The sequence below is a fragment of the Onychostruthus taczanowskii genome, unplaced genomic scaffold, assembly GCF_017590055.1.
Source record: "Onychostruthus taczanowskii isolate IOZ18803 unplaced genomic scaffold, ASM1759005v1 scaffold158, whole genome shotgun sequence".
NCBI lineage: Eukaryota > Metazoa > Chordata > Aves > Passeriformes > Passeridae > Onychostruthus > Onychostruthus taczanowskii.
Window position 1 is genome coordinate 493,620 of NW_024498773.1, and position 9,617 is coordinate 503,236.

Here is a 9,617-nt window from a genome sequence, read left to right on the forward strand (position 1 = left end):
ATAAAATAAAATAAAAAATTTATTTAAAAAAGAAAAAAGGAAAAAAAAGAGAACTTGAGTGCACTGAAAAAATAAATGCATTATTTGTGATACATGTTTACTCAAACTGAAGGACTTAAGTTACAATAAAACATCCCCAGCTGTTGGAGTGAATCCAGAGGAGGCACCAAGGTGATCAGAGGGATGGATCTCCTCTGCTATGAGGAAAGGCTGAGAGAATGGGGATTGTTCAGCCCGGAGAGGAGAAAGCATTGAGGTGATCTAACTGTGGCCTCCCAGTCCCTGAAGGGAGCTCACAAGAAAGATGGAGAGGGACCTCTTACAAGAATTTGGAGTGTGAGGGGGAGAAGGGGGAATATCTTCAAACTGAATGAGCAGGTTCAGATCAGATATTAGGAGGAACGTCTTTGCTGTGAGGATGGTGAGACCCTGGCACAGGTTGCCCAGAGAAGCTGTGGCTGCCCCACCCATGGAAGTGTTCAAGGCCAGGCTGGATGGGGCTTGGAGCAGCCTGGGATAGTGTAAGGCGTCCCTGCCTATGGCAAGAGGGGTTGGAGCCAGACCACCTTTCAGGTCCCTTCAACCCAGCCCATTCTGTGATTCTGATTCATTGGGCACTTCCTGAATGATGGACTCTACTGGGAACTCAGCATTAGATTAGGACAGCATCAGATTCATGGTTCTTAGCCAGAATCATCACCCCAGTGCTGCACTGACCTCATGTACACATCAAGCAGCCACCTGAAGCTGGCCTTAAACAGGCCAGAACTGGTGCTGGCGTGAAGAGAAAAAATGTCAGGGAGCTTGTCAGGAAAGAGAACTTACTCTTTTTCTCATTAATGGGCCAATAGGGAGCATGTGTGTGTCAGGCCAGCTACTGCACAGGAGCACATCAATAGCAACAGTGGCAAGAAATGCCTCCCTCCATCTTTAAGCCAAAAACTCTGTGTCATTTCCTCTTGGACCAGAGCCTTGCTACCATGATTCATGCTCTTCTCAGTTACTTCAACCCACTGCATCTGGAGCTGCAGATGCAGAATAAAAAGCTGCAAAACCAGACACACTCATGAGAATCCTGACTGTGGAATAACTGTCTATGAGACTGGGGTGAGACATTCTGGTACACTGAAAATAAAGTCTTGTCAAAGGTCCAGCCCTTTTTTCTTGAGCAAATCATAACGGAGCCACAAAGAAGTAAGAGGGAGGTCTTTTAGGTCAGCAACCAAGTTATTAACATAATGGGTGAACATATTTAATATTACTCTCATGTTTACCTCCATTGTCTAGATCTACCAGTGAGAAAAGTGCAGGCAGATGGAAAGCAGAAATCTGTTTCTGTGGTGCAAGGAAGCAAGGAAGTTTCCATTGCTTTCACAGCCTCTAGAGCTTAAGATGTACTTTTTCCCCATAAGCAATAAATTCAGTTAAGAAATAACATTTTGGACACAACTATCTTTGACTCATTTAGTGAATCTGAGTCCAGCTGAATTTCTCTCCAGACTGGGGAAATCTGAATTTTTCAGCTTCATGAATCACTACCAGCTTTCCTCACTTGACTCCAGAGTCACCCAGTTCCCATTCTTTGGACATGAACACATTCAGAAACAATGTGAAATAATGGGTGGAGGGTCCTTCTGATGCAGTGCCTGGCTGTGAAGAAGGGTTAGTCATCTAGAGCCTGACAAAACTCTTCACAAGAGAGCTGGTGTCCAGTTATTTAGAGGAGAACACTGAGTACAGCATGTTCAAAGCCAAGTAGTATCTTCCAGGCAAACTGATACCACTTCCTGTAATTTTTATATAGTAGCTACAATGTCTTGCAAAAATTATGGCTTGAAGCTGCACAAACCAGGTATAAATGAACAAATTACCTTGGCAAATGGAACAGTAGCTACAGATGATGATGATGTAAAGTGGATGGATTTGTATCTACATAAGACATTCAACTTAGTAGCTTTTAAATATATTCTAACACAGTTTTGCCTAATGTTCTTATGCTAATATCAGGCCAGAGAGAACCATGCTGTATGAATGTTATTCATCAGTGTCAGTCAAACCAGTCATAAACAGAGTTTAGCATTTTCTTTAAAACATATTTTTGTTGTTATCATGCTCATGCCTAATGAAATGTAACAAAAGAGCAGTCTCCAAACACTGCCACTGCAAATTTAGATGACATTTAACAAAGGATAGCCATTAAAATTAAGCAATTTGGTTTAATTGTCTCCAGCCATTCTGCATGGAAAACCTTATCAAAACATCTGACAGAGACTATCCTAATTTATTTCCTCAGTTTAAATATAATTCACACTACAACCAAAGTTGATTCTGTCAACTCTACTACACCATTTTTAATGGGAGGGTGGGCAGAGAAGAGAATGAGAGGGAAAAAAAGGATATATAGATAGTCAGTCAAGGAATTTGTAATTAATCTAACTAAATAGGTTCACAAACCATACTACTGGCAGACAGACTATAAAATCTTCAGAAATGTTGAAATGTCTAGATGTAAGTTCCCAAATGCATAGACACTTTAAAAAACAGGATGTAGGCTCCCAGCTCACTGCACTAAGTGTCTTACACCAAATTTGTGTGTACTTTCCTTCCCACTCAACCCCCTGGCTGCAGGGTAAATGACTGGAGAGAAATTTACAAAAGGATGAAGCATCTAATCCCAAGCCTCTAATCACCACTTTTGAATTTTAAGCAAAACAGTGTGTATCTTTCTAAGCTGTGCCTCGCTATTACTTATGCAGAAAGATATCTAAATATTAAGATACTTGCATTGTAGTCTGTCTTTGGTGAGACTTAAGCAAGAAGCAGCTTCATGAATGCAGCTCAGGGACAAAATCTAACAAGGCCTCTCACTTCTCTGACTCCACCCTGCCCATTTTCTACATCCAGTCCAGTATCTGCAGCACTCTCACACAATGTCCCATTTTCAAACATCTAATTCTGAAAACTGAAAACTTCAGGTGCAAATCTCCAGCACTGCTCTGTGACAGCCATGGGCCTGTGCATCAAGGCTAACTGTACTGCTGTTGGAATAACCTTCATGAAGAAAATTAATCTCCTTTAAATGGAGAAGAGCCATGACTCCTATACCTTCAGATCTTGTTCTACTCATTCTTGTTTTTTTCTGGGATAACCTGAATCCAGGGCTTCATTGTATTTAGTCCCCTGCTTAGACTGGCCAATGAGAAGGGGGAACGTCAACCACAAAAATCAGAAAACCCTGTGATCGTGGCAAAACCTGGTGAGACATCTATGGTGAACTTGTCAATTTTTAAAGATGACTGTATGGTAGGGGCTATGAACAAGCCAAGCACAGTGAGTATGAGATGACCACCTGGGCTATGTACAAAAAGCACCTTCACTTGCATACATTGAACAACAGTTACTGTACAAATTCATTAGCTGGTTGCGGCCCTGATATTGAGAATTCCTTCAGACTGGCTAGTTCTCATTCTGAAAAAAAAATTGTCTTATTTGGCATTTTCTTGATTCTCCAAGAAGTGTCCAGATAACAATATTAAAGGAAGGTGTCAACCAGGGACAATTTCTGGGACAATTGCTTCTCCATTGTTCACCTTGACAAACAAGCCTTCCCAGAGTACCCATTTATCAACAGTCTGCACCATATTTTACATTCAAAGGTTTCTAACACTGTGAACACCTGGAAAAAATCTAAACCTCCCCCCTGCTGCTGGCAGATTGCAGAGCAGAGAGCTCTGTGCATCATTGATTGAGATCCACTCTACTGAGGGTGAAACAATCCTATCAATCTAAATACAAAATTAATATTTAGAGACATTCTTTGGATAGGTAAGGTGAGGTTATCAGCTCTTGGCAGATTGTATAAATGTATGCATGGTAGGTTTCCCCAGGAAGTGATCTCTAAAAGGTATACCCCAGCAGAATTACTCTAAGAATTTTGTTTCTTTGTCTTTATTTGTGCTTTCTAAAACCCAGCTTTTACACAACTTCAGAGTTTTACATTTCGTGGAAGAAGGTGTATTTACCAGACTTTAGTATCCTACTGAAAGCAAGCACATGTCTTTGGAAAACCTTTGTCCAAAATCTCTGGTACCTGTGGCCTATTTATCTTTTTATCTGCAGATTGAGAAAATAGGAACCAAAGATTTACACAAAATGGACTCTTAACAAAAGGTTTAAAATTACAGTACATAACAACTATGTATCTGTAAGGAATACTGTTATTCCTTCTTTTATTGATTCTTTTCCCCTTCAATTTGCTCAAAAAGCTCCTCAAAAGCAGGGCTAGTCAAAGCATCCATTAAATGGTGGGAGCAGGAGGGCCTGTCAAGGGAATAATATCTTGTGTGAATATTTTAATTTAGTCATCATTTCCTGAAGTTCTTTATTCCATTAAACTATGGAGAATAAAAAAGTTTGTTCAGGTTTTATATGTTGAAAACTGGATTTGTTCCTTTGGCTTTTTGTATTTAAATTATAAAACAGAAACCTTTCAGCAGAAAATATCTTGCCAACAGTAAAATATTTTTGTGTGTAGTCAGTTTCCAAAAAAAAAAAAAGTTTATTTTTTACTGGCCATTCTTATCATTGATCTTTCCCTGACAGTGTGGAACACAAGGTCAGTGAATTATCACACAGAAGAAAATTATTATCTTTTCTCACTGTAGTAAACACTAGGCTAGCTTGTCTCAAACAATATGAGAGATACCATTTAATTTAGACCTTAATTGATTTAGTCTACAGTCAGGTTGATGAATAAACTGTTGACAATACAAAAAATGAAACTGAGCTAAAACAAAAGAATTAATATATACTGAAAAATTCAAGTCTGGAAATGGTGGACATTCAAGCTTGAGCTGGTTGAATTAACTTAGTTATCCACTTAAAATCTGATGTAAAAGCTCATAATGAAAAGGAATTAGTACAATATTGCTTATTTAGTTCCCATCAGCAAAACTGTCATTTTAGCTCTTCATGGTTATATTACAGCCCTCTCACTTCAGGTCTTTCCAGTTAAATAAATATTTTATTGTTTATTAGCAGTGTCACTGTCCCACCAAAAGCATACATCTAAGTACCAGTAAGACCGTGCATATAATTAACTAATTAGATACAGCAGGACTGTTTGCCAACAGAAGAAAAAAAAATCACATTTCAACCCTTGATATCCCCACAGAAGGAGTTGCGTAAGGTCAGAGTGAAACCTTGGCTCTGCCTTTCTGACACACGGAGTAGTCCAGCTGAACAGGCACAGTTGGTGTTTTTCTGCTGAATTGTTGCAAAAATGTGAGCCTGTCAGATAGCAGCATGAAGGAATCTGACTCATATTCACAATGTTCCTGAGGTGCTCGGGGTGATGGCAGTAATGTGACTCTGTTGGCTTCAAGCACTCAAGAGAGGTAGAAGAAAAACACCACAATATGATATGTATGGTCTTATTCTTAAGCATTCTACAGCAGTGGATAGACTGGAAACAAACAAACAACAGAAAAAATGGAGCCATGTGCTATTTAGGTAAGAAGCAGTAAAGACAACATTCACTAGTGATTGCCTGTGACAGGAGATGGGTTCAGAGCCAAGCATGCACACATCTGCCTTCCCTGCCAGAAAAATATGCCTGGGTAGAAGTTAGCTGCTAATCTTTTCACCAGGGTATTTACAGTCCTACTGGAACTGTAGGACTGGAAGAGTAGCTATGGAAGATTTTTAACAAATCTTCTTCATGTTTGCAATGAGGAGATTAATGTACACATTTTTTATGATGAGCTGAAGTTTCTACTCTGCACAAAACTTCTACATTTTTCTGAGTGCCCTAACACCTTTTTTTAATACTGGAGAAAGAAAACAGAAATCACCTGTACTGACAGGCAGTGTGAACCATGGATTTCAGCCAAATTCACACCAGAACACAGGAAAAGTTGGCAAAGAGAGGAGCCACAAAACTTCAATTATCCATTTGAAGTGATTGAAATATCAGGGGCAACACAGACCCATTGTTGACCGAAAGACTGGCCACAAAGTCATCACTGAATGACCCTGCGCTTCAACACACAGGGCTGAAATGTCACTTCAGCAGGCATTCCACATTCTGCTTATCCACAGCCTCAGCCCTCAGGAGTGGTGTGGGTGAAGCTGATATCCCTTTTAAAAGGACACCTATCTCCAACTCAGCCACAGACTGGATGGGGTGATGATCATTCCCCCTTTGTGTTGTTGAACCACCTTGGTCTTTGTGTGTTACTTCGACAAAAAAGTCCCACCTGAGATAGGTCTTACATGAGTAAGTATATCTAAGCAAGAGAAAAGGTAAAGTGGCTGCCATGTGATAATCAGTTAAATTTTTTGTTATTCTAAGCTGTGTTTTTAATAGCTCAGAGTGGCAGAAAAAATATGAAAAAAAAAAAAAGTTCTCCTTCTCCAGTAGTAATCTGCACCTTAATTATAACACTGTTATTAGCACCTTGTAATAAGGCTTGAACTCAAAAAAAAAAAAAAAATTAAAGAGATTAATGCAGAAGATACAACTGTGAAAGTTCATAGTGGAGGAAGCTTTGGAAAAGTAAATGGATGTGACTCTGATGGCAGAAGTAGACTATGCCTGATGAAAGAAAGCATAGCATTTATAAAGAAATGAAAGAAAACTCCTAGTATTTATAGTGGGAAAGAAAATGTGTAAGAAGTTACAGAAAATCCTCTGCCAAGCAGTGCTGCTTGATGAGAGCTAGTTTGAAGTTTACAGAACATCCCTGAGATAAGCAAAGCAGTAGGAGCTAATAGATAGAAAGGGGCTTCCTGACTGCCTGCTCCCGTATCAGGAGATAGCCAAGGCTTGCTTTTTTTCTGGACACACTGCAGCAGTTTGATTTGCTGACCTACTTGGGTGGATCAATTTGCCAAGAAGACTCTGTCCAAAAAGCCATCATTTGTATCGTGTGATGTAGCCAAACAAACCTTCAATTTTGCCAGAAGCAAGACTGATTCAGTAGCAGGAGACTTAGCACAAGCTGTCTGGGGTGGTGCTGTGATTTATCTGCAACACTGGCTAGGACAGGGCGACTCTTTTCTTCACTACTGTCGCCTGAAAGAAGGCAGAAGGAACAAGTCTCATTAGTCCTGGCCACCATCCTAGGAGGCAAAGTGCTGCAGAACCATAAAAATCATACAAATCCAGGAAAACAGGACTAGGAGGCACCTCAAGAAGCTGCCTAATTCACATCCTACCACTAGCACTGCACTTCTTGCTACCACCATAAATGTGGCTGTGAGGAACTATTCACAAAAGAGTAAAATGTGAACCAAAGTGCATACACAGACACCCACAGCAATGCTGAAGGAACGGGAAACTGAAACTCATTTACTACATATTCATTTTCACCTTAGACACTGTAGCTTTTGTAAGTCCAGTCTAAAAATAAAGTCAGAATGTTGGCTAATATTACAAAGAACTTGATGGATGTACTATAGAGCTCTTGAAGAAAGGGTGATAAAATAATCCTTTTTTCCCCCATTGAGATTTTCACTCTATTTTTAGGTCTGTTTGTTTCCCCCCTCTGAAATATTATAATTATTGGAGAAGCAGAGCAAACTTTTGAAGGAGAAGCTGAAAATTTCCTGATGTTACCAAAAATTTCAAATTGTACTTCTGGCTTCTGAGCAGTTTCCTTTATCTCTGCGTATAGAAATAACACAGCTTCGGGGCAAAGATCCCTCAGAAAATTAATACCTATTTTTGGTATTGTTTCTTTCTTTTTTTTCCTGTCTTTTTAAAAGTACATGTTCCAAATACAATCTTGTAAACTCTCAACAGTATTCTTCTTCGATATTGCAGTATTTTCATAAACAACTTCAGTCTGAAAAAAAAGAAAAAAATTGTTAGGAAGCAAAGACAGACTGTAGCAGAAGCCAGAAACAAATCTGGTTTCTTGAGAACTTTTCAGTGACTAAAGGGAGCTCTGTTCATTTGCATCATTATTCTGGTGCTTGGGTCAAAGCTATGACTGCATTTTTGTATTTGAAGAAGTTTCTTAGTGGTTGCATATACAGTAATGTGCCAGAGTAGCTGGAGGGTTTTTCTAATGTATTTGTTTTATTTATGAAATAGACATCTACTGTTTACTTTTGATTTCCCTGGAAGCCTTTGTAAGATTGAGTAAGACAGTGGTTCATGTCATATATTTTCAAGATATTTTTCCTTGACTGTATAGAACTGGGCTACTTGAAATAAAAACTTTTTCATTTGTGGTTAGAATTTGCTGCTAAAGCTCTCTCAGTTTTTCCTTAAAAGTAGATTTTCCAGAGCTGAGTCACAGGTCATGCTCAATATAAATAGGGGACAAACAGCACAGGCCAGGACACAGCATTGCAATAGAATAAAATATTGCAGCAACACAGCTTCAAAAAGATGCTCACAGTACAGCTCCTGTGAGTCACAAAACTTTCAGGATTACTCCTTTATGTGCCATCCAGGCACATAGAGCAGTCACAGTTCTGGCACATTCAGTCTGTCCTTCAGGAGGTGTAGGCTGATACCTCTGCCATCTCAGGGCTATTTCACATGGATCATAGGTGTTCCAGCAGCCTGAACAGTTGGACGTTTTTTAGAAACAAGTGGGAAACTATTAGCCTTTTCATATGATCTCAAGATTCCTTCAGTGAAGAAAACATTTTGGGAACGTGGGTTTATTTCAACTTAAGACCCAAGAAATATCATGGCTTAGTGTTTTATAGCTGCTGCCCAACCCATTCCATTTTGGAATCCAAAATGTGTTGCATTAGTCATTGGTTGCATCAGTCAGCCTTTTCAGCCCTGTCAGCTCTCTCTGAAAGCATGACAGTAGAGCAGAGGGGATCTGGGCTCCCGCACATGACCTGGCCATCCACTGCCTCCTCAGACATAATGGCTGGACACAGGACAAGGCAGGCACATGCTGTGGTCCCCAGATACACAGCACTGCCACACCTTCATTTCAGAAGGACAGGCATTCTTGCAGCCAATATAACTAGTTCCCTGGAGGCAGATTGATGAGGAGATCATATTCTCTCAGATCTGAATCTACGAAGAATAGCTGAAAAACTTACATATTAAAAACTCTTCCTGGTCCTTAAGCGCTAAGAAGGAAAGTAACTCCTTCAGACACGGTTTGTTACTGCTTTCCAAAGCTGGGCAGCCCAAATAAGTGCATGCCCTTTGCTTTGGAATGTCAACTGCTAGTGCTAGCAGTGTTTTACTCAACAGTGGTGAGCATTAGTAACAACTCATAAGTAACCATCAATGGAAAATGGCTCAAGAGAATGGCCCTTTCAGGCAGCTGTGGACCATTTGGTACATCAATGGTCATACCTGTATTCTCCTTATCACAAGAAATGGAGAAACCACAGGGTTTATGTGAGCCAGACTCACATAAATGCAGGTACCAAGGTATCAAGGTGGGGTACACATTTCCCATTTAACTCTTTTGAGAGGCAGAGCTCTTATTTACATCCAAGATATTTCCCACGTTAATACATGTCCTCTCCTACATTTTAGAAAACCACATTTGCCCTCTAATAACACCTGGAATTTTACTCATAAAAAAAGACCACCTGGCAGAATTGTAATAGCATAGTCAGGAGTGGCAGGC